This window comes from Megascapheus bottae, chromosome 12, assembly GCF_031878675.1.
Source record: "Megascapheus bottae isolate mThoBot1 chromosome 12, mThoBot2.hap1, whole genome shotgun sequence".
NCBI classification, from domain to species: Eukaryota; Metazoa; Chordata; class Mammalia; order Rodentia; family Geomyidae; genus Megascapheus; species Megascapheus bottae.
Genome location: NC_143520.1, coordinates 42,023,377 through 42,050,059, shown reverse-complemented (window position 1 = coordinate 42,050,059; position 26,683 = coordinate 42,023,377). Strand labels below are relative to the sequence as shown.

At 39.3% G+C, this 26,683-nt stretch overlaps 1 pseudogene; it reads left to right on the top strand.

The window, feature by feature from the left end:
* The first annotated feature begins 22,489 nt into the window (after nt 1-22,489).
* Nucleotides 22,490-23,449, top strand: LOC150056464 (large ribosomal subunit protein uL10 pseudogene; annotated as a pseudogene).
* Nucleotides 23,450-26,683: the final 3,234 nt, after the last annotated feature.

Sequence of the window (26,683 nt, the reverse complement as noted above, 5' to 3'; positions counted from 1 at the left end):
TACCACAAAATTGAGAAATTTAAGGGATAGGGTGAGCCAAAGGAGGAAGGGAGGAGGCAAGATTGTTGAAGGGGGTAACACAGATCAGATACTGCCTTGTTAAATGGCACCTTCCTTGAACAAGGGCTTCAAGATAATTTTATAAAAGATTCTCATTGAATTTGGAAAGCAAGTATATAACAAAAAAATGCATTCCAATAAATCAGAGCTCTAAGAAATGGAAAAAAAGAAAAAGAAAACTCTTTCAATCTAGATTTCAAAAAAAGAAAAATTCATGTCTTCTGTGGCCATAAACATCCAAAGGTACAAATCCAAAATTCACAGTTCTGATAGAAGTCATTGAAGTACTGTATTTTAATTGTGTTTTACAAATGTTTATTTTTATGGATTTTATTTTTTATGAATAGTTCTGACATATCAAGCATACGTAAAAAGAAAAATGGAATTGAGGATGTGACTCAGTGAGAATGAGAGTGATTTCTTAGTAAATATGAGACTGAATTCTCACCCCAAGTCTTCCAAAAAAAGGGAAAGAAAAAGGAAACAAATAAACAACAAAGTCATTCCTATTCATTTACTAATTGGAAAAAAAAGACACTATACCAGGAAAATCAAAGAAAAGAGATGAAGAAGCCATGTCTCTGACAGCCAGGCAGGTTCTCATTCTCCCAGCATGGCCATGTAACCCAGAAGCCTTGACAATGTATTACAATAATCCCAATGACAATTCGAACTCCTTACATTGATATTATCCTTTTCATTTCTGTCATTTCTACTCTATAAGATTTCCAGTGAATACAAGTACTCCCAAAGAAGACGGGGCACTTTAACCCAGAAATGCAATTATGAAGAAAATCCTAAAGTGATGTATGTGAACCCCTACACTAAAAGCACAGGCAAGGTGCTATGTATGAGCTGCTGGGGATGGGAGGAATGTGGCTAGCTTTCCCACTTAAAGCAGATTGTCTTGTTTGTGTATTTTAATGAACAAGATATCTTACAGTAACAATACCCAATTGGCAGTGTTTCAGTGCTAAAGGCATTGGGTGATACCAGCACAGGCTTCTCCAAGGCAACATTCCTCCTTAGAGTGGCTTGGGATCCAGATCACCTTAGTCTTATGCCTCTGATCCTGGAACAAAGCTTTCCCCAGAATTAAGTACCACAAGATAGCCATACCCTAGCTCTGCACACAGTAGCCAAAACAAGGTACACAGCTTACCCATTGTCAGAGGACCTAGCAAAGGACAGAGCTAGATGGGAAACTAATAATAGTGGAACCTGATGTCTACCATACCACATAGCCCCATTTTCCATGGCACACAAAGGAAGCCAGGTAATACAAATGCCAAGTGCAGCTTAGAGGATGTTTTCTAGAGAGCACTGACATGTCCATCATGTACTTAGTAAACAGCATTATTCACACACACACACACACACACACACACACACACACACACACACACACACACACATCTATTAAACACAAACCAGTAATGGCATAGTTCTCAGCACAGGCCTGCTCAGGTTTTCCTGGGATTGCTTCTGCTCTTCACAGGGACAAGTTCAGTGGATGGTTACAGAAAGAAACACAGATATTGAAAGAAAGATCAGGTGAGGTGATAGTAAATTCTCTAGACCAACCTTCTTATCTCTTCCACATTTTTCTACATCTGTCCCTTTGGATAGAATACATCTCCTACCCTCAAGAGGCTTGCTTCTTTCCCCCATTCCAATACTGCAGGCCAAAGGATGACCTTTGTCAACCCCTGAAATACAATGGCCCCAGCACTCTTTATACCCACCCCACCCACCATCCCCACATCTGTTCTTTTACTCATGAAATCATTGATCCAGCATCTATTCATGCTACATACTATGATCAGAGCTTTATATTTCTTATCTGCAGTGACATATTTATTAAATATAGTAATAACAAAATAATATTGTTGTCCTCAATTGCAGGTGAGAAAATGAGTAAGCATTAAGTTAATGCTTTACTAGGTTATTCCATTACTGGATTACACAGCAGGAATCTGCACTCCTGGTCTGATGACCCAACAACAGGGCTATGACATCTCCATATGTAGCAGCCTTCAAAATTGTTGTTTCTGTTTTTAGTCACTGAGTATTCAGAGAGTGCCTACCATGTGTCTCATGTCCTCTAATTGCTATTACAGTGTCACAGATAAGATCTTAAAAGAAATAATAGTAACGTGCCCAACTCTGATCTGGGCAGGAGAGCAGGAGACAGAAAACATAGTAACCCTCCACAAGGGAACAATTAGCAGAACAAGCACTTCAGTTTGGCATGGTTACTTGAGCATCTAACCTTCACCAGGCACACAGAGTAGTGGAAAGGTAGAATTTTCAGCCACCCAGCCTGGGTTTGAATGGAGTCAAGTAAGCCACTAGTACAGGTCTGGCCACGTCAACTTTTCCTAGGTAGCATCTGTTCTGAGTAGGCATAGCCTTGCCTCTCATTGGTTAATATTGGGATCATGATAGTTGTTAATTCTTTTTAGTATCCCTCTGTTGTCACTTACTTATATTAACTTCTCCACAGCTGTATGTCCTTATCTGTGAGATTAAAATAGTAATAATACCTACCTGAAAGCCCATGAGGAGTTAAGGTAAGACTATTCTTAGAATGATGCGTGGTGCTTGCGTAGAATAATAAATATTAGCTATGATATATAGTATTGTAAATACTATAGGAATATATATTACTATAATATAGTAAATATTAGCTACGATAAATCTTACTCCCAAAGCATGAACAGTGAGCGTTCCAGAGTTAAGATATCCAGACAGAATGGCCAGATTTCTCAAGGCAGACGCTGGATTTCCATCATGAGCCAGTTTCAGGTCTTGACATCTGCCATCAGCTCAGAGCCATAGAGACAGTTGGAGAGAAATGGCCAGGAGGTGTAAGGATTCCATGGCCTATGTCCAGCCAGAACCAAGCCACTGCACACACACACAAGCCTGATCCCATCCAGAACATGCAGATGTTCTGCCTTGGTTCTGGAACAGGCCCTTGGAGCCCATTCAAATGTGGATAAATATTTAGATTCAATCAAAACTACTCCAGATTGTTGGCTTTTGTGTTAGATAAACAGGATAAGCAAATTTGGCATGAATGAAAACTGGCAATAAATACTCTTTTCCTATCTTTGTAATTGTTCAAAGCTAACTGCTCCAAGCCCAGTGTCTCTTTCAGAATGTCCAAAGGATTTCTGGCCTGCTTGTTTATCTGGTTGTTAACAAAAGTTCTTTACAGTATGCAGACCTCTGCACACAATATAGCCAAGAGGAGAGTAAGAGAGATGGCCTCAGTCTCACGCTAGATCATGGGAAGTGGGAGGTGGGTGGGCATTATCTGGAAGCTCCTAGGTATTTCTTGTGTGGATAAGACAAGAAAGGACTGTAATTGTTCACCCCTCTTCTATGTGACCAGTTGGAATCCTCATGTAACACTAGATTGGTTGCAGATGTTCATATGCACTAGTCCCTGCCTCCCCACCCGCAAACACAATAAGCAGCCACCATCAGACTTCAGGCAAGAGGTGGAGTGGCTTATCACAGCAAGGACAGGCAGCCCAGGTTGTTTCACTGCTATGGCAATCTTTATTCTGTACAAATCATTGTAAAATGATCTACACATGACCTGATGCCTTGTGAACAAACAAAACTTTAGGTGTATGCCCCCCCACCTCCACCCCACACTGTCTACAAGTTTGATTGAAATTGGTTTGGGAAGTAAGGAGGAAAGATAGGACAGTGTAGTGGGCAGAATCTAAACAAGGTACACTGGATATGTATAGGAACATGTTGAAATGAAAACACCTTGTACAACTAATTGATGCCAATAAATAATTTGGAAAGAAACAAAAGGAGGAGATAATAAGATACAATCAATTCAATACATTGAGGGCTTCAAATGATCAAAAATTAGGTCCAGAGGGAGGAGAGAGGGGGAAGTGAGAGAGGGTGGGAGTGGGAGAGAGGGAAGGAAAACCATAATCTTTTTTATTATGAGAACTCAAGAAATCACCTGAAAGATACCAAAGTCCATTTTTATACACAATAGGCACTACTTTTAGACAATTATTTCAAGAGAGATGCCTGCTGTGCTTATCTTTATATTGATGCTACGCAGTAGAGAGGGAGCACTAAGTTAGCACCATGGCTCTCTACGAGCTACTCAACCAGGCATCCCAAAGACAGCACAGGTGTGGGCCTGACCAAGAAGCCAGACACCAGTGGTTCATGCCTGCAATCCTAACTACGCAGGAGGTTGAGACCTGAGGATCCTAGTTCAAATACAGCCTGGGAAGATATATCTAAAAGAATCTTATCTACAATTAACCCCCAAAAGGCTCAAAACCACATTCCAAAAAAAAAAGTAGCTAAAGCAAGCAAACAAACAAAAAAGGCTGGGGTGGGAGGGTATGGCTCAAGTAGAAGAGTATCTGCCTCAGAACTGTCAAGAAAGTGGAAATATCTTCAAAGAACTGCTTTGTTAGATAACAACTCCTTTGTAGAAGTAAAGATAATTTAAAAACAAAACTCTTCAGAGGCAAAATAAGAGTAAATCAAACAATTCTTATGTAACCTACCTAGAAGAACAGCCAAAATTATAATCTTTGAATGAAGTAAAAACCACTATTAAAAATATGAAGCAAGTAAACTATTCTATACATCTATGATAAACTCTATATTCTTATCCTACAAGGCTAAGTTGATGGATTACCTGAGTATAAAACATGAAAATGCAGTAACAGAGCCAGGATCTACTGCACAGCTTTACTGTATAAGCCAGTAACACTGACAATATAAGTGCACAGCTTTGCATCAAGAGAGAGACTGAAAAAAATATTTGTGACCATACTAATTGTTCCAGGCAACTGCTAAAAATGAAATTAATGTTAATCAAGCACAGAAATAATAGATAATGTGAATGAATTAGTCCTGAGATTTAGAGAATACCAATGTTACACATTACAGTATGGATAATTCTTACAAAGAAAATTTAATGAAAAAAGCCAGTCACAGACAAGAGACAGTAATGATCTGAAAGGAATATAAAGTGGTTTCTGATATTTTGATAATGCTCTGTTAATTGATCTGGAGGCTTGTTATATGGGTAGATCTATTTTTTAAAAATCTATCGGGCTTGTATTTTTGCTAAGTGCAATTTCTCTTATATGCATTCTGCATAAATCATATTCAAGTTGTATGTGTAGCCCTAAATAATGTTCTCATGCCTGGGCTTTATGGACATGCATTTGTTCAGCCTCACAGAGCCCTGTGTTTATATGACTATGATTGTGACTCATTGCTCTACTGTCTGTGCATGATAATTCTCAGCAATTTTTGTATCAGGTATCTGAAGTTTCCTTTTACTTTGGATGGTAAACATTGTATAGTCCTGAGTAGGGTGTTACTACCAGCTCTTTAGTCCAAAGCTCCTCAAATAGATTAAATACCCTATTATCACTGAATTGAGTAGATTGGGACTCTAACATACTTTTGGAAACTGGAGAAACACTCTCCCTTATTACCATGAAGCCCCAGAGAAGCCACTTAATTTCAAAACCCATAGTAGCTTAAGGAAGGATAAAAAGGAGGGAAAGAGCAGCTACCCTCTACATTCCTTAGAGAATCAGGGAAACCACCTGTTCGGCCAGCAATATGGGAGAATACTGTTTCCCCACAGCACTGCTTAAAATAGTTCTAGTATCTTTCCCTGACAAGGGGCAGATGGATAGAAATGAGAACAACTAACTGCTCATTGAAACACCTCCTTTGAAAATGTTCTAGGAATGAGCTTTCTGGAGGGAGCTGAGGAGCAGCATTCCTCATAGCCCCCTGGGAGAGGGTCTTTCTAACTAGAGAGAGAGTGGCCTGCCTTTTTAATTGTCACCACTTGGCAGAGAGGATGAATGAGTGTGTCTCGTTCAGAAACACCAATAGGAGCCCCAACCACGCCCCCATGGTTCCTATTAGTATTATCATCACACATGGCTTCCATCTCATCTCCTTTCTTTAGTTCTCAGATTAGTGTGAATCTGAGAAGGAAAAGGTATTTGAGCTAGAATTTTTCTGTACTGGGCTTTCCTTTAAAAATGGCAGCAGATGCTGCATGCCAGTGGCTCGCCCTTGTGATCCTTGCATCACAGTCCAAAGTGAGTCCAGGCAGAAAAGTCCCCATGAGAATTAACCACCAAAAAACCTGAAGTGAAACTTTGGTTCAAAGTGGTACAGTGTTAGTCTTGAGCAAAAGAGCTCAGGGATAATGCCCAGGCCCTGAGTTCAAGCCCCAGGACCTACCCACATGCTGTCAAAAATGGCGGCAGAACTGTGAGACAAACACCTACAAAGGGTTCCATGACTACTCCCAAAAATGAAAAGCAGCCTCAGAGTCAGTCGCTGAGTGCCTGGCTGTGATTACCTTCCTTTTTCTTCCCTCTGCTGCTGGGTGCCTTTGGGAGCAAGATTCTTTATGTGCAGCCCGACTGCCAAGGTTATCGACTCTCCTTCAGTTCAACCAGGTGAACTGCTCACCCTGAAAATCTTTCTTCTTTCTTTTTCTTTTTTTTTGCATTAAATCCAATTCTGCACCCTGGGCTGAACAGCTGACAGCACAGCCTGCTCATCCCTTCTATTTTCTGCCTGAATTTTGCTCACAGTTAATTTGCAGGAGACCCTGGAGGAAATTTGTAGAGTTATTTCACATGAAAGGAAAAGAACTCTGATTTTCAGCTGGGAATAGATCAAATTCCCAGAGGGCACCACTGACCAGTCAGCCAATCTGCTGACTTTGGGTTAGCAGTCTGTCTGGTGGCTGCATTCAATTCCAATTAACCCTAAAGAAACCTTCCCTTCCCATGTGACAGTAGTGATAACAATAACTTGTTACATGCGCATTTTTTTTCTAGGAACCAACAGAATTCCAAATAGATCCTAAGAATTTTTGTGCTTTGCTCTACTTTGGAGCAGTGCCTAAGTGATAGTTCTATTCATGTGGAATCATTCACTTGCATAGTTTCCTATCACCTTAAATTCATTCATTCTTGCATTATTGGCTTGATGGTTTAGTTACATAGAACAAAGTGGGTTTTCATCTTTATTGCTTGTCAATGCCTGTTTATAGTCATCCTTCAGTCTACTCTGCTCTCAGAGCATTCTGATCAGACTGTTTTCTGTATTGTCCACTCAGCATTAACTTCTTACTCCAAAACAAAATTCTCAGTACTTTGCCCATGGGTTCCACACACCACCTGCGCTCCAGTCAATTCCATTGATAATCAAACTAGAAAAAGGACTGACAGTCAATGAAAGTCTAAAGGAAAACATTTTTATCGTATAAAACAAAGAATGGGGCCTGGAGTTTGGCCTAGTGGTAGAGTGCTTGCCTAGCATGCACAAAGACCCAGGTTCAATTCTTTGGTACCACATACGTAGAAAAAAAGCTGGAAGTGGTGCTGAGGCTCAAGTGGTAGAACTCTAGCGTTGAGAAAGTCCAAAGACAGTGCTCAGGCCCTGAGCTCAAGCCCAGGACTGGCAAAAAAAAAGAATGATCAAGGGCTGGTAGCATAGTTCAAGGGGTAGAGAACCTACCTAGCCTAGATAAGACACTCAATTTAAATCCTAGTACTACCAATATTGAACTACATTTCAAGTAGTAAATATTTGCACTAATATCTTGTAATACAAAACATATAAGTACATACCCTTGATCTGAGGAGAAAGGATTCCAATGAAAATATAGGTGACTCTTAAGGTAACATATCTCTGTGCAGGGAGATCAGATTCTGATCTGGGGGAGGTAGAAATTTGGGGTAGAAACTGTACATTCATTTCTGTCCCCAGAATAAGACATATGTTTCCTAAGACTTATTCAAACACTTCTCCCAACTTAGAACATGCTAGTCTCAAGGCAATGAAATCCACCTGTTCTTAATGAGTTGCTCTAGCTATAAGAAGTAGACTTCCCTTCTTCTGATGCCTTTTAAGATATCATATCTCATCTATGGAACTAATTTTACTGTGGTAAATGACACAACATTTTACCTGTTTACCCTCCTTAAGTGTAAGCAACTGGGCCACACTTTTTTTTTACTTCAAAGCCCTAAAATACAAAAAAATGAAGAAAAATACAAAGAAAGAAAGAGAGAGAGAAAGAAAGAAAGAAAGAAAGAAAGAAAGAAAGAAAGAAAGAAAGAAAAGGAGGAAGGAAGAAAGGAAGGAAGGAAGGAGGGAAAGAAGGAAGGAAGGAAGGAAAAAGAAAGAAAATCACTCCAATTTTCAATCATCCTGTAAGAGGGATAGACAAATGGAGGGAAGAGGAGGAAAATGCAGACAGGAAGCCAAGATATGGCTTATGTTTCTATATCCTAGAGATCCTTTCATTTAGCGTCCTACTATATGGCCTTTTAATGATTGTTGTTCTTAAAGTACTATGTTATCTCTCATCTCTTTTGCTGTCCCTTGGTTATCTCATATTGTTACAGTATCTCACTTTGTTACCCGATATATATATATATATATATATATATATATATATATATATTTGTATTTGGTTATTTGAAATTGGATAGGGAAGGGGGGAAAACAAGATGAAGGGTGGGGTTGGGGGAGAGGAAAATGGGGACCAAGGCATGTGAAAGGGTATCAATGTATGGGAATTAATGCACCATCTATCTGGCAAATATCATGTAACCCTTCTATTAATTACAATAAAAATATATGAAAAAAATAAATAAAATGTAAAAAAAAGAAGCCAAGATATATCTTAGAACATTAAGAAGAAGGAACGGGGAGGGGGAGTTAGGAGAGAGATGGGTAAGAATGTTGAAAGGGTGGCATTGATCAAGATGTACTATATTCATAAACTGTTTTGTTAAGTGGCACTCATTGTACAACTCCTTTAAGGAGATATATTTGTTAAATTTGTTCTAAGATACCTGGCTAAACAAACTTCAAACACTACTTATCAAGGGCTCCTCATTCTGTCTCCCCTCCTTCTACCACAGAATTGTAGTATTGCATGGGACTCAGAGGAGGCTCCTGTCCTAAGAATGGTAGTGTTAGATTTGGTGTTCACCACAACATAGTGAAGTTAAAGCATCTGGCTTCATCTCCCAATTACTCATTCCCCAAACCAATGCAAAATATCTTTCAAGTCTTCCCATAAGGCCAGATCTTTGTCTGTGCTGAACCTCACCTCTTCACCTGACACTTGGTATTGACTCAATTCTACCACTAGCCAAACTCCCCGCCCCTGGTTTATCATTTTCTCTTCTTTCCTCTGGAGACAAAGTATTTTCTGGGGTTTAAGGTCTATCTATTGAATTCAATCAAATATTCCTACCTACAAGAAGCTTTCCCTCACAACACCCTATGCTATCAGCCAAAAAATTTATTTACCTGCTACCAGTTATTCGTGTCATTGTTTTGTCATGTTTGTTCTCCATGAAGGAACAGTGACACCTGTTTCTACTCATTACCTATATTCCTATGTATAAGCCTATTACCCAGCAACCACTCAAATAAATATTGATTGAAATAATAGAACTCTCCCTCCTGTACCATAGAGCTATTTGCTTATGGGTGTTTGTGTGTTCTGATGTGGTGAAATATAGACAAAACGACAGCGTGATAATCCTCCCTTAAAGGAGAAAGCAGAAACTCCTCCTTGATCTGGGCCTTCCTTGAGAAACAATGAGTAGGAATCAAGGTCTACATTCCTATCTCTCAAAGTATCTGTTTCATTCCCCCACCTGCACCTAACATGTATTTCCTCTGAAGAAAATCCTTGCCCATTACAAGATTTCTTTCTTTATAAAAAAAAATCTATGCAACCCTAAGCAAGGAGTTAAAACCCTTCAAATATCCAAATAAAAAGGCCCTTGATGGACCATCATTTATATACTCTATCCTGCCATTAAAATGTACTGCAACAACAGGCTCAAACAGGCTGAAAGTAGAACTCAATTACTCTAATTAACTTGCTGAGCAGTCAAACACTGACACTGTAAAACTTGAAGTAAGAATGACATTGATGATATTGTAAATAGTCTGTATGACTAAAAGTCTGAAATGTGTTGATAGAAGAGACATAGTTTAGCAATTTAAAGCACAAATGGACATAAGTACATTCAAGTAGGGTCCAGATGGGCACTGCCCAATAGAATTGCTGCCAACAATCATGGCTACTTAACTCTAAATTCAATTGAAAATTGAGTTTTTCAGTATCACAAATCACATTTTAAGTGCTTCCCTACTAAAAGAATTTACGAAACAGTCCTATAAATACAGAACATTCTATGGGACTACCCTGCTCCACTCCTCAAACACACACCAGATTGAAAATTTATCTGAGCAGGAAGACTTGAACTTAATAGAACAACTGCTCTTTTTACTGAGGGCTAGATGCTATCACTCCTGCTTCTCAGCATTTTTCCATTAAATACTCATGATTTTGAAAATGGGTAGAAATGTATTGTCCCCTGTATTCATTTACTAGAAATGTCATAATGAAGTGCCATAAATTAGGTGATTCAAACAAAATAAGTTTATTTCCTCACAGATCTATCTAGAGGGAAGAAACTCAAGATTAAGTTTTTAGCACAGTTGATTTCTTCTGAACCTCTTTCCTCAGCTTAGGTACACTAGCCTTCATCTTGTGTCCTCAATAACCTTTCACTGTCTGAGTCTGTGTTCTAATATCTTTTGATACTGACACCAGTTATATTAGATCAGGACCCACCTCAGTGACCTAATTTAACCTAATTACTTTCTTAAAGACCCAGTCTCTAAATTAAGATTTAAAAAGTCTGAATATTAGAAATACAAAATTCAGCCACAAACAGTTACACTTTGTTTTTTGTTTTTTGTTTTTTCTGGTCCTGGGCTTGAGCTCAGGGCCTGAGCACTGTCCTTAGATTTTCTCAAGGCTAGAGCTCTACCACTTGAGCCACAGCACCATTTCCAGCTTTTTCTATGTATTTGTGGTACTGAGAAATTGAACCCGTGTCTTCGTGCATGCTAGGCAAGCACTCTACCACTAGGCCAAACTCCCGGCCCAACAGTTACACTTTGTATATGAGGAAATCAACCCAGATAAATTCAATCTAGTGACACTGCTACTGTGAACTACTGTCTAATTTGACTCATGTTCATATATTTAATTACTGTGCAGCAGTCAAGAGCTAAATCCCTTCTCCCTGTCCCTTCTCTGTTGACCACAAAGCAAACCAAAAGATGTGAGCTATCTGAATGACGTAGTAATTTCTAGTCACCACTTTATAACCAAGAGCACTCAAGTAAGACCATGACTCCTGGGGCAGTAGATTAGACTTACTTACTTGAGGTTCAAAACTGACTTCCTGCCAGCTGAAGTCTAACCATCTGAGTTCACCACATGTAGCAAACACTATCAGTTTCCTGCTATCTCCCATTTGACATATTCAATGAGACTCTCTTAGCAAGATTCACTGTCTCAAAAGGTTAAACTGGCCAGATTAGCAAACTCTTGTCCACATTTGACTTTTAAATCTAACCAAGACATAATGAATATCACACCCACTGAACAATATCTAATAGATGTTATGGCAGATTTAATTGCTCTAATCCTGGAAGCCCCTGGACTCAGTGACTATGTGCAGCCATCTGTCACTCTTGTGTCCCTTGATAAGACCAATACCACTGGCAGGATTAAAGAAGGATCAGAGCCATGGCCATCTGACTTTCATCCGAGATGGTTTTCTTTCCCTAAACCAACAGGTAACTAGCACCATCCCAGTACTGGTAGCAAATAGGTCAGTAAAATGTCAGGTAGATGACTATTACCTATCTTCTTCTTCTCCTTGTCTGTCATCTGGTCATACATGTCTCAAGATGGGATGGTGTATAATTCAAAACTGAAAACAGATAGAAGTGTGCATAATAAATTCTTCCAAGAAACATGCATACAATTGCAACCTCTTAATCTCAGAAAGAGCAGCTACCTCACCAAGCTAGGTCAATATAGTGTTACATAAGCTTTGATTGAAACAATTCAGGAATATCATTCTCATCCAGTAATATTTTATACTATCATATCATGACTATCAAATCAATGATAGGTAGTGAAAAGCATGTATTTCTCTATAAAATTAAAGTAATTTCAGATAGCTCTCCATAACCATATTGTCGCAGTGAAAATATAAGCAACTGGAATTCAGAAATACTTCCCATAGCTTTTCCTCTGCAAGCCATACCAACTGAATTTGTCAGAGGCTTTAAGATCAATTTTAATGTAAAAACAGTGTTAGAGATTATTTGACTATAACACACACACACACACACACACACACACACACACACACACACTGACTTCTTGAGTTGGGAAGAACAAATGAGAATCATCTATGATACCTACTCAGGCTTGACATGCTCCCACCAAGCCCTTATTTCTCCACTCATTCAAGATCTTTAGGCTTAATGTAACTTAATTAAATTGCTATGCAGCTCATTTGACCATTATTGAGATTTTAAAATAATTAACAGTGAAGGCAATTGAGTAAACCCCTTCTGAGCTGTTGTAATACTTTATGAATTATATAAGTTCTATATTAATATGAGTCCTCTGTGCCTGAAAATTAGCTGGGGGATATTCATTAAGGTGGTATAAATAGGCTACAGTAGCTGGGACATCCTTTTGTTTTCCATTTTCTGACAGCTTTCAGAAGTTCATGTGAAGCCATAAAAATATACTTCATTTCTATAGCATTTTACAAATAGGATAATATTTTTATTCCATTTGATCCTCCTACTAATCCAGGGAGCTTGGCAAGACTAGTGGTATTCTCTTTGTTCTATAGGGAAAAAAAGAAATTAAAGTTCAAAGATATTAAGCTCCTCACACAAAAAAATAAGAAAGGGAATAGCATCAAACACACTGTCAGTCAAATATTCTTCCAGTACATCTTACTTTCTCTTTCTAGGAACCATGATTCTCCCAAAAGAGGACAGGATTCTATGTGTCTGAAATGTCCAGAGAAAGAATGGGATGGGGAGGTGGGGAGCGATATTTGAATATAAACCTAACACTTATCATTTACCCAAACAAGGTCACACTAAAGCTACTATCACTACCATGCCCATTGCAGCATTATTTATGATAGCTAAGATATGGAATCAGTCCAGATGCCCCTAAGTGGATGAATGGATCAAGAGAATGTGGTATATATACAAAATGGAATTATACTCATCTAACAGAAATAATGATATTGTGCCATTCATAATGAAATGGAATGACTTGGAAAGTATTGTATTAAGCAAAGTAAGCTAGACCCATAAAAACACAGGTTGCATGGTTTCCCTCATTTGTGGTAGTTAGAATGTGCCTCTAAGATACAAGTAAACACATTGGATAGTAAAAGAAAAAGAAAGAAAGAACAACAACAACAACAAAAAGAAAACCACACTGGGGCATGATAAATTGTACATGTTTCTAGGCATTTACACCGGGAGACCAAAGGAGGTCTTTTCTTAGGAAAAGATCACAAAGGCATAATACCTATGTGCATCTAGTCAAATAAAATAATATTTATCAAAATGAACTCCAGGAAACAAAAACAAGAAGTATTTTCCTTGTTGTTATTCTTTTATTCTTGCTTTCTCTTTCTTTCTTTCTTTCTTTCTTTTTTGTCAGTCAGGTGGCTTAAACTCTGGGTCTGAGCACTGTCCCAGGGCTCTTCATCTCAAGACTACCGCCCTACTCCTGGAGTGGATCCTCAGCGCCACTTCTGGTTTTCTAGTGGTTAATAGGAGATAAGAGTCTCATGGACTTCAGTGACCAGGCTGGTTTTGAACTGCGAGTCTCCGATCTCAACCTCCTGAGTAGCTAGGATTACAGGCATGAGCCACTGCATCGGTTTTCCTTTCCTTTCTTGTTCCTTTATCTGTATAAGGGTTGGCAAGTGGGAGCACAGAAATGGTGGGACAAAGAATGAACAAATGCAGTAGTGATACTCCCTAGACACTGTTGAAAATGAAGTATATAATTTGTGGGTGGGGATGGGAGAGAAAAATGTAGTGAGCAAGGGAAGGGATTACATTGTTCAAAATAATGTGCTCTTTATCTGACTTATGTAGCTGTAACCACGTTGTACATCATATTTATAATAACAAAAATTCATGAAAAACAAAACTTCATGCTTTTATTGGGCTTTCTTGTTTTTCTATCATTTGAGTCATCCATTCAGTCTGGCATATTGGTAATTATTTTGGAGATAAAGTCCCACACACTCTTCTGTTCAGGCTGGCTTTGAACCACAATCCCTGAAGGTCTAGGCCACTTGAATGCTAGGATTATAGGTTTAAGGTACTCACGCTTATCTAAAAGCTTTATCTCATTTCACTCTTTTTAAAGAATTTAACATTGAGACAAAGAAGAAGGATTCTCCTGAAACAGAAAAATAGAAATACTTTTGATGGATTTTATCCTCATAACCCCATTAAGAGGAAGAGAGAATCATTATAATTACTTGAGCTAATTCTATAAATGAAAGCTTAACTCTTGAAATCCCAAAATGACTTATTGTAATTACAGAAAAAGAAAGAATATATAAGATTTTATTTAATAGAAATAGACAAAGGTCACCACTGGTGCCTCACGCTTGTAATCCTAGCTACACAGGAGGATGAGATTTGAGGATCGTGGTTCAAAGCCAGCCTGGGCACTGAACTCTGTGAGACTCTTATCTCCAATTTACTGCCAAAAAACTGAAAGTGTGCTGTGACTCAAGGGGTAAAGCCCTAGTCTTGAGATGAAAAACTTGGAGATAGTGCCCAGGCCCAGAGTTCAAGCTCTAGGACCAAAAAAAAAAAGTAGAAAAATGATTGATAAAATTCAATGCTTAACAAAAATTAAATCTTTGCAAAATAAGAGTGCAAATAAAATTTCTAATCTGGCATGAGTTGTTTGTGATAAGCCTAAAGCACTTAAAATAGTGTAAAGAAAACACCCTGTTAAAATTTTATGGAACTGTAAACCACCAAGAAAACCTAAGGCAATTCCAAAAAGAACAAAAAGAGAGAAATTTACTTAAAGATGTCAGGATTTATAGTAAAGTAATAGTAATTAAATACATGTGATATTTGGTAAAATAGATAGATAAATAAGGCACAGATAGACACATAGATACATAGAAGAGAATAGAAACTCTAGAACCAGATTTATGCAGAATGGGCATTTAATTTATGTAATTATGGCCCTGAGCAATAGAGGTTTACTCTGATCATTAGCATTTGCTGATCAACTAACAATCTATATGTAAAGAAATGAAATGAAATCTGATCACTACCTTATACCATATATTCCTTGAGCCACTGGGTCACTTCTGGTTTTCTAGTGCTTAATTGGAGAAAGAATCTTACATTCTTTTAGTGCCCAGGCTAGCTTTGAACTGTGGTCCTCAGATCTCAGCCTCCTGAGTAGTTAGGATTACAAGTGTGAGCCAATGTACCCAGCAGAGGTTAAGCATTCTTACAAAAACAAAAACAATTTTGCAGCTAAGCCTGCCAATTTATGACAAAGGGGAAACAAACACAGAGAAGCAAAGCAGGTGGCTGTCCACTGAAGCTGCTCTGTGGACACAGGCTCCAGCTGGAGAGCCATGTTGGTTTTATATTCTTCCCTCCCCCCTCCTCACCTCCTTTTGTCCCCTCACTACCTTCCCCCATCCCAACCTCACCAAAGACTTCACCAACACTCATGTAATCCAGAAGCTGAATCTAGGAACTGGACAAGGCAGCCACTGCAGTGCACCAGGAACACCATTTTCAGAGCAAAGTGACAATGAAAGCCTGGCCACAGCTATTACCCTCCCCCCACCCCCAGGAACAGACTCATCAGACAGGGGACAGAATGGGATGCTACTAGAACTCACTGGCTGTCTGCAACAAGCCTGGGCTACCTGTGCATCCCCAAAGGGATGCCACCACCGGCTGTCCACACCAACAGGAAATCTATGCTCAGCCAAGCCTAAACGTACATTTCCAGTAATTCACTAGCCATCCATAGCACCATGGAGCTGCATTCTGGAGAGCCAGATGCCTGCCACTCCATTTCCAGATGCACCGTCGGACCCTCTAAGATGTTTTCTACTTACCACATTCCAATTTTCATTGATTTCTATTACACTTAGTTGCGATCCATTCCTTGAATATGAAACCTCAAATCTTATTTTATTCATTAGTATAAACCTCCCTATTACATTTCCCTTATGACACTTGCTAACTAAAGCCTTCTTAGATCATGAAGATACAGCTTTGCTTCTATATGAATCTAGAGATCCTGGAGCAGTGATGGTAACTTGTCTTCTTTAGGGGTTACCACAAACATGCAGTTGTGGTTTATCAACAACATAAGGTCTTGCAATCAAGCTTCCTCACTCTAAGTGGAGAACACACTTGCACACAATGCCTTGAGCACTGGTTTTTAATGTGTGTTTTCTGGCTGTCTACAGCCCCAGGAGGAGGATTCTGATCCAGTGGGACCCAAAAGCCCATACAGGCTCTGTTGTGAGAAGCCCCCACCCACAGTGTCAAGAGCTGTGTCCAGGCAGCTATTATAACCTGGCAGGCTTAGCTGCCAAATTGGTTTTGTTTTGGTAAAAGTGCTTAACCTGCTCAACCACCCGTGTGTGGTTATGATTCTCTGCATGTAGTTTTATCCTATGGTTATTGACTATGGGCATCGTAATAGGACATCATTAGGTGACAATCACATGTGTGTCATGTTTACCTTTATAATCTCAGCCCCACTGAAGTTTGGAACTGCTCTCTTATCAGCCCAAAGATGGAGAGTAGCTTCTATGCTGCTATTAAACTGACTCCTGGTTCAGTTCACTGGGTGTTGGTGACTATACTGCTGGGAGGATAGGACCCCCCCCCAAATGTCTGGGATACTACAGCATCCACAAAGACTACAGGGGCATCCCTACATGGGATGCCATATTCACAGTGCCTGGAGTCTCCACCTAGCCAGCCCTGAAAAGCCCATCTGTGCTTTACCAAGAGTAAAGCACTCTTACCTAGAGTACCTAGGGTCTATGCCCAGCCACCCCTAGAAACCTGTCTAAACATCCTTGTGAAGGATGCTGCTGACAACCCACACGGCCATGATTCATGCCTAACTGGCACAAAAGCCTTCCATGCATCACTGGGTGACATCCTCAGACAGAGTACAGAAGACAGCACTCAGCAGGATCCAAAAGATTGTCTATACCTTCCAGGGGACACGAACATCACAGGACAACAAGAAAACCACAGCCCTTTACCGCTGTACCCAATAATTAATCTCAACTGCTTCTACACACCTTGATCCCAAATGTGTAAATCACAGAGAAAGATCACAAAATTCATGAACCATCAAGACAACCTGCCACTCTCCAAAACCAAGTGAAAGCAAAAAAGAAGAGAGGGAGAACAAAAAAAAAACCCTTTAAACAAAATAAAAGGGAAGATCTACAAACAAACAGAAGAAAACAAGAAGAAATAATGAAGAAAATGCAGGGTATCCAAGATGACATCAATAAGAAGAAAAATTTCATACTTTTTTGCTGAGGGAGATGAAAGATGAAATTAACACCATGAGAACTGATATCAACAAAGAAGCTGGAAACATGAAAGACTATCTTTCTGATGCAAATCAATTGAAAGCATAGACAACAGAATGGATGAAGTAGAGCACAAAGTATCAGGCACTGAAGATAAAGCAAGGGTATTAGAACAACAACAAAAAAAATCAAAGGCCTGGTTAAAAACACTTAGAATATACCAAAGGGATTGGCAGATTTGGCTAAAAGATCAAACTTACATATAATCAAGCTAGATGAGAAAGGAGAATTTGAAACAAGACATTGAAAAACTAATTAACAAAATTATAACAGAAAACTCCCAATGTCTAGAGAAAGAATCTTACTCACCTGACAGTGGCAGAAAGAACTCCTAGAGGACAGGATCTGAGAAAAAAATACTTCAGTTGCATTGTCATTAAAAAAAATGGAGTGCTATAATTCAACCTTTGAATGACAATTGCCATTCTAAACTGCTGTACCCAACAAGGCTAAGATTCATGACTGATGGAGAAACTAAACCTTACACAACAAATAAAATCTAAATTCATGAACACTAATCCAGTACTGCAAATGATACTAAAGGGAATCATACAATCTGAAGGGAACAATCAAAGTCAAGGAAACTCTATATTGAATAAAAAATCACTAGAATACTAGAAGATGAAGAGTAAAAAGAGGAAAAAAATCACACTAAAGAAAAACAACAAAATCTCAGGAAACTTGACATATTGCTCCATAGTAACATTAAACCTCAGTGGGCTCCACTTGCCAACCAAAAGATATATCGTAGAAAATTGGGTCAAAAACCAAAATCCAACAATTTTTTGTCTCCAAGAAACCTATCTCACAATCAAAGATAAACACAGATTCCAAGGGAAGGGATGGAAAAAGATCTTTCAGGCAAATGTATCCTGAGAAAAGACAGGAATGGTCATACAGTTATCTGAATATATATATATATATATATATGTACTGTATGTGTGTGTGTGTCTCACTAAAATAGGTATGAAAAGACAAGGAAGGTCATTTCATATTAATTAAAGAAATGATCCAAGAAGAAGAAATCACAGTGGTTAATATATATGCACCAAACATGAAGCACCTAAATACATTAAAGAGACACTCAGAGACTCACAGAACATAATAAATGCTGACCCAATAAATAGTGGAGGATTTTAACACTCTGCTCTCACCAAAGGACAGGTCAACCAAACAAATGATTAGCAAAGAAGCCTCTGAACTAAATGACACTATAGCCCAAATGGTTAATAGAGATTTATAGAACATTTCACCAACAACCAAACAATTCACATTCTTCTCAGCAGCCCAGGGAATCTTCTCTAAAACTGATCATATCCTAGGACACTCAACAAATTCAAAAAGATTAAGATAACTCCTTTCATTCTATCTGACCACAATAGAATTAAAATCGATCTCAACAACAAAAGATATGACAGAAAACACTCAAATACCTGGCCACCAAACAGCATAATCTTGAATAACAAGTGGGTCCTGAAAAAATAAAGGAAAAACTTTCACATTCAAGAATAGGTAGAATTAATGCTAAAATGACCATAATGCCAAAAATTACCTACAAATCTAACGCAATCCCAACAAAAGCTCAGTGACCTTTTTCATCCAGATAGAGAAAACAATCGAGAAACTCATATGGGACAATGAAACACCTCAAATAGCAGGAGGCAGGGGAGCAATTCCAGACCTTAAACTCTACTACAAAGCTATAATAATAAAAACAATTGGTGTTATCACAAAAATAGACCCTGAAGATCAATGGAAGAGACTAGAAGACACAGAAATTAAATCATATACTTAGAGTTATCTGATATGTGACAAAGGAGCCAGAGACATGTGGTGAAAAAAGATAATTTCTTCAATAAAAATGGCATTGGGAAAATGGGGCATCCATATACAAAAAAACTGAAAGTTGATTCCTGTTTGTAATCAAGCACTAATATCAACTCTGAAATCCAAGATCCAAATGTCAGACCTGAAACTGAAATTATTCCAAGAGAGAATATAAAAAACACTAGGACTCATAGGCATAGGCAGAAACATTTTGAGAAGTATCCCAGGGGCACAGTAGATGGGAGAGACTTGACAAATGGAATTACATCAAAATAAAAAAGTTTCTGCCCAGCAAAAGGCATAGTTACTAAACTTGAAAGACAGCCAACAGACTGGAAGAAGATCTTTACCAGCAACACATTCAACAAAGGCCTAATTCAAGAAATTAACCCCTCCAAAGCCAACAGGGAAAAGGAGAAACTTCTCAAAGGAGGAGGAAACAGTAAAAATCCCTAGTCATAAAAGAAAATGCAAATCAAAACAACTCTGAGATTCCATACCACCCCAGTTAGTTTGTCTGACATTGTGGATTCAAACAACAACAAATGTCAATGGGGATGTGGGGAAAATGGAATTCTATTGGATTGTTGGAATGTGGGAATGTACAATCACTCCACGCAGCAGTCTTTACATTCCCCAAAATCCTAACCATAAATCTTCCCTACTACCCAACCATACCACTCCATTCTATTCCTGTATACCCAGATACCACTCTTGGCCATCTGTCTAGAACATCAGAAGCCAGGATACTGTAAACACACTTGAATACCCATTTTCTCTTTTTTAACCTTATAAAGGTGATGTACCCTTATATGTCAAGTAATAAGTACATTTCTTTTTATAGAATTTCACCTCTTCCTTCATGTTCTCCAGTTTTTCTTAATCCAACACCCCCCACAAGTTGTATAGTTCATTTCAATGTAGTGTATAGTGAGTATCACTGCTATATTAGTTTGCCCTTTGTCCCACCATTTGTGTGTTCTACTTGCCGGCTCCCAAGCAGATAAACTTGAATATAAGACAAAAGTTACAGAAAACAAAATCTTTGACCAAGGGGAAAAAGGCAAAATAATAGCAAAAAAAACATTTGATTACATTTCTTGCAGTTAATTTAAATAAATATCATTTTATATGATCATATGCAAATAGCTATTAAGCCTTTATGATCCTCTCCTAAGAATATCCTCTTTTGGTCTCACTGTGTGAATGTTTAGAGTCCTGTGTAATTTATCAACTTGTCATGTACAAGTATATTTCTTTTTTCTCTTTTACCATCCAGTGTGCTTTCTTCCTGATTTATAGGCACATTCTAGTTATAACAAATGAGAAAACCATGCAACCCATGTTTCTTTGTGCCTGGCTTACTTTGCTTAATAGAATTATTTCCAAGTCTTTCCATTTCCTTATGAATGAACATTCATTTTCATTGCTGCACTATGCACAACAGCTAAGTATGGAAACATCCCAGATGCCTTACAGTAGATGAGTGGATCCAAAAAATATGGTACCTATACAAAATGGAATGTTAGCCATTAGAAAGAATAATATTATCTCTTTTGCAGGAAAATATATGGACCCAGAACAAATCATTTTAAATGAGGTAAGCCAAACTCAGAGAGACAAACTGCTCATATTTTCTCTCATATGCAATAGCTACATCTAAAATACACTGGAACACCCTACAGGACTCTAGGTATTCATACACAGCGAGACCAAAAGAGGATATTTTTCGGGGAAGAATACTAAGGAAAAAACGACTCTGTGCCTCTGATATATAAAGTAATATTTATTGAAATGCACTCCAGGAAATAGAAACAAGAGGGCTTTTCTTTCTGTTTTGTTTTGTTTTGTTTTGTTTGTGTTGGTAACTGGGAGTGGGGGGATACTAAGGGGGACACATAAATGAGGAGCCAAAGAGTGAACAAATGCAGCCATGGTACTCATTAGATACTAGGGTGAAAATTAACTACACAATTTATGAGTGAGTACAGGAAGGAAAAACTAAGAGAGAGCAAAGGAAGGGATGACATTGTCCAAAAAGAAATACTCATTTCCTGACTTATGAAACAGTAATTCAGTCAGGTACATGCCAAGATGCCAAACTCTGTGAGACGCTTACCTCCAATTAATCACAGAACACCAGAAGTGGCTCTGCGGCTCAAGTGGTGGAGCTCGAGCTCAGGGACAGCACACAGGCCCTGAGTTCAAATTCTAGGACTAGCACCAAGAAAGAAAGAAAGAAAGAAAGAAAGAAAGAAAGAAAGAAAGAAAGAAAGAAAGAAAGAAAGAAAGAAAGAAAGAAGGAAGGAAGGAAGGAAGGAAGGAAGGAAGGAAGGAAGGAAGGAAGGAAGGAAGGAAGGGAAGGGAAGGGAAGGGAAGAAAAACTAAAAACCAGATGGTTTTTCTTTTGAGGAAAGTTTTGGATTCCTAATGCAGTGTCAGTTTTTTGTGATAGATATTTTCTCAGTTCATTCTCACAGCTTTATTTTTCTTTCTTTCGTAGATTTCATCATAGATTCCATTAGTCATGATCACTGGCATATACAAGAAGGAACTGTTTATTGCCTCACATTATAAGAACTCCCAGGATGGGAGTAGCTCTGAGTGAGATAACGCAGTAGCTCAGATCATGTGTGAACTCCACATCCGTGTGTCTCCTCACGTGACTCTCAGGTTGGCTTGGTCCTGGCTTATCCCTTCCCCACAGCCAGCAATCTTTCAGGAATCCAGAAATGTGTGAGAGTTCCTAGTACAATAAGTGTGTGTATGCCAGTCTTGGGGCTTGAATTCAGGGCATGGCGGCTGAGCTTCTATGCTTAATACTAGTGCTCTGCTCTGTGAGCCACAGCTCCACTTCTAGCCTATTTGATCATTATTTATTTGCTTGTGTTGAGTGATTAAGCAGAGGTAAGAGACTCATGGGCCTTCTTTCGCCAGGCGTCCTCGTGAGAGTGACCTCGTCTTTAAAACCTACGTGGCAATCCCTGATGCCCAGGGAAGACAAGGCGACCTGGAAGTCCAACTACCTCCTTAAGATCATCCAACTTTTGGATGATTATCCAAAATGCTTCATTGTGGGAGCAGACAATGTGGGGTCCAAGCAGATGCAGCAGATCCCCACATGTCGCTCCGTGGCAAGGCTGTGGTGCTGATGGGCAAGAACACCATGATGCGCAAGGCCATCCCCGGGCACCTGGAAAACAACCCGGCTCTGGAGAAACTGCTGCCTCATATCCGGGGTAATGTGGGCTTGGTGTTCACCCAGGAGGACCTGACTGAGGGCTGAGATCAGGGTCATACTGCTGGCCAATCAGGTACCCGCTGCTGCCTGTGCTGGTGCCATTGCCCCATGGGAAGTCACTGTGCCAGCTCAGAACACTGGTCTGGGCCCCGAGAAGACTTCCTTCTTCCAGGCTCTGGGCATCACCACTAAGATCTCCAGGGGCACCATTGAAATTCTGAGTGATGTGCAGCTGATGAAGACCGGAGACAAAGTGGGAGCCAGCGAAGCCACACTGCTGAACATGCTCAACATCTCCCCCTTCTCCTTTGGGCTGATCATCCAGCAGGTCTTTGACAATGGCAGCATCTACAACCTGGAAGTGCTCCACATCACTGAGGACGCTCTGCATTCTCGCTTCCTGGAGGGTGTCCGCAATGTTGCCAGCGTGTGCCTGCACATTGGCTACCCAACGGTTGCCTCAGTGCCTCATTCTATCATCAATGGATACAAGCGGGTCCTGACCCTGTCTGTGGAGACTGACTACACTTTCCCACTTGCCGAAAAGGTCAAGGCCTTCTTGGCTGATCCATCTGCCTTCGTAGCTGCTGCTCCTGTGGCTGCTGCCACCACTGCTGCACCTGCTGCTGCTGCAGCCCCAGCCAAGGCTGAAGTCAAGGAAGAGATGGAGGAATCAGATGAGGATATGGGATTTGGTCTTTTTTGACTAATTTCAGATTTATTTGCAAAACAGGAAAATAAAAGGCTTACTACTTTGTAAAAACAAAACAAAACAGAGAGAGACTCATGGGCAAGCCTATGGTTATACCACCCTGAAAGAGCCCGATCTCATCTGATCTCAGCAGCTATATTACAAAAATGTGAATTGCTCTTAGTTATTATTTGAGTCATTAGCCAAATCAGTTTACCTACCTTGTTGAAAACACAAGATAACATCGTTTTGCAGAAAAAAAGAAATCTGTTTTAAAACAGTTCATAGGACTAACTGAGATGCTGTGGTTGAGAAAAGAACTGGAGTCCTGCACATAGTGAAGCAATGCTCAGAGCTATGCCAGCAGGAGACAGAGTCATGATTTCCTCATCTTTTTACTAAATCCACGAAGGGCTTCTCTGAAACACTTGAGCTTTGAACCAGAGTGTCTATTTAATATTGACACCATAGCCTTAAGTCAGAAGTTGATGATCAAAAAATGAGTATGACTCAGTTCTTGCCTTCCAGCACTTATAGTCTAATGGGAAAGACGTAGTCATAAAAAGCAATTTCAAGAGCAACAATTGAGGTGCAGTGGTACAAGCTGCAGCAATTTCCCAGAGGGGGCAGTGATTAATTCCGTTTGGAAAGTCAGAGACAACTCTATAGAGAGAAACAAGAATTTTTATGAACTATTTGAGTTTACCAAGTATAAAAATAGAAGAAATGACTTTCCAGAAAAATGAAGTTTAAATTTGTATGATCTTCTTGCAAGGCAACTGACGTAGACATAGTGTGGCCTTGAAAGGAATAAAGCTGGAAGGAAGAGAAGATGAGAAGTAGAATCCAGCAGCTCTACGTTTTCTTCCTAGGGAGAGAGAAGCCTGTCCCATGGTTGATGTGAGTTAGCTAAAGTTTTTAATAGAGAAAGTTTCCATCTGTATTTTTTGAAGAAAGCAAATGAATTTGGAATTTTTCAATGGGAAGGAGATAAGAAAGGGTAAAAGAAGTGATGCATTTGATCAAAGCACATTATATTCATATGTGGAACTATCACAATGAAACAATTATAAAAGGAAAGAAGGAAGGGAGGGAGGGAGAGAGGAAGGAAGGGAAGGAGGAAAGGAGGGAAGGTGATGGAGAGAAGAGAAAGTAAAAGAAAGAGAGAGAAATGAATGAAAGAAGAAAGGAAGGAAAGGAGGAAGGAAGGAAGAAGGATTGGTTGGATTTATAGAGAAATTATTGAGCAAATAAAATCCAGAGGCCAAAGAATCATAAAGAGAGTGACAATTTAAAAAATACTGAAGTAGGGCCTGGTGGCAAACACCTGTAATCTAGCTATTCAGGTGGCTGAGATCATATATACATATATATATATGTACAGAGAGAGAGAGAGAGAGAGAGAGAGAGAGAGAGAGAGAGAGAGAGAGAGAGAGAGAGAGAGAGAGAGAACAGAACCAGCAAAGTGGCAATAAGAAATGACAAGATTAAGGACCAATCATTGACTAGGAGGACTGACAGAAAGTTAAACATGGCATGTATGGCTCTGGCTTAAGCAACAGAGTGGGTAGAAAGGAAGAATTCAGTCACAGTGTGCTTAGAGAGTGGGTGGGACAGGCCAAGGGAGATGAGCATTTGGCAGCTAGAAATAAGAACTTAGAAATTTTGAGAAGGTATTGCCTGAAGCTACAAGATGTCACATCACCCAGGAAAAGAAGAGCAAGTGTGAAAGGGAAAACAGAAGAGCCTTTGTAATTTAGGAATCTCTGTGAGTCAAGCTGGTCCATGAAGGAGACTGAACAGGGCAACTAAGGGAGGAGAGACAACTACAAAGTTGTGCATTCAAACGCAAATCCAAAGGTGGAGAATAATGGAAAGAGTGACACTGATCAAGAAGTATTGTACTTTTTATTTCTTGTCAGGGTAATACATAGGGGTTACAGTTACATTCGCCAGGTAGTAGGTGCATTACTTTTCACATATTGATACACCTTCTCACGCTTTTGTCAGCATTGCTCTCCCCCCACCTCCTCCCAATCATCTTGATTTCCCCCTTCCTTTTCCTATTTCAAATAAACAAATAAATGTATACACAGTATACCAGGTAACAAAGTCAGATACAGTAACAATATGAAATTAACCAAAGGGCAACAAAAGAGAAGAGAAATAACATAGTACATTAAGAACAGCAATCACATTTTGTTTCCATTTCCTAGAGATCCTTTCATTTAGTCTCATCCTGTATGACTATATGTACCTAGTTTTTGAGCTATTGCAATCCTCTACCAGAAGAGTCTTAGATGTGTAGTAATTATTACAAATGAGGGAAACCATTGAGGCTGTGTTCCTTTGGTCTGGCTTACTTCACTAAATATGATTTTTTCAAAGTCTTTCAATTTCCCTACAAACTTGGCTATGCCATTCTTTCTGATGGCAGCATAGAATTACACTGTGTATAAGTATCACATCTTCTTGATCCAGTCATCTACTGAGGGGCATCCAGGTTGGTTCCTTATGTTATCTATGGTAAATAATGCTGCAGTGAGCTTCTTTGTGCTAGTGGCTTTAGTATGTCCTTGTTTCTGGAAGATAGGGTAAATGCCAAGGAGCAGAATTGCTGGGTCATATGGTAGCTCTATGTTTAGTCTTTAGCATTGTACTCTTAAATTGACATGTTGGATTTAAATCCCCTTTGTACAACTACTTAAAACTAATAAAGTAATTTAATATAATACATTCTTATAAGGGAGCATTCACATTTACGGGGGAAATGGAGGAAGAAAAGAGGAGGGGGTGCGAGGAAAGAAGAAATGAAGAGGCAAAAAGAAGGAAGGAGACAGAGAGGTGGGGAATAGATTCATGTAGCATTTAATAGACTTACTTTTAAATGTCTTAGGACTGTAATACTGGTCACCAATCCTTTCTTCAAGGAAGCTCAGAATGGCTCACAAGGCTCATGTGTCCATTGTATTTTCCTCCACTCACTGGCCTAGAACAGGGAAACTGTCCCAGTCAGTTATGTGGAGCAAGTTCTTTCTCCTATGGAAGATGCTGGATTCTCTAATATTCAAGATCTTTCAACCCACTAATGTTTTTTTTTTTTTACCACAGGCATAGTTCTAATTCTTTCTTTCTGACATGATGAGACAGGCAAAACCTTGGACCCTGTTAGAGGCAAAGAAGCCTAAGTGTGGAATTTTCTGTGGTTTTTAATTCCACCTGGCAGGCTGGCAGGGTCCCATAGTCTAA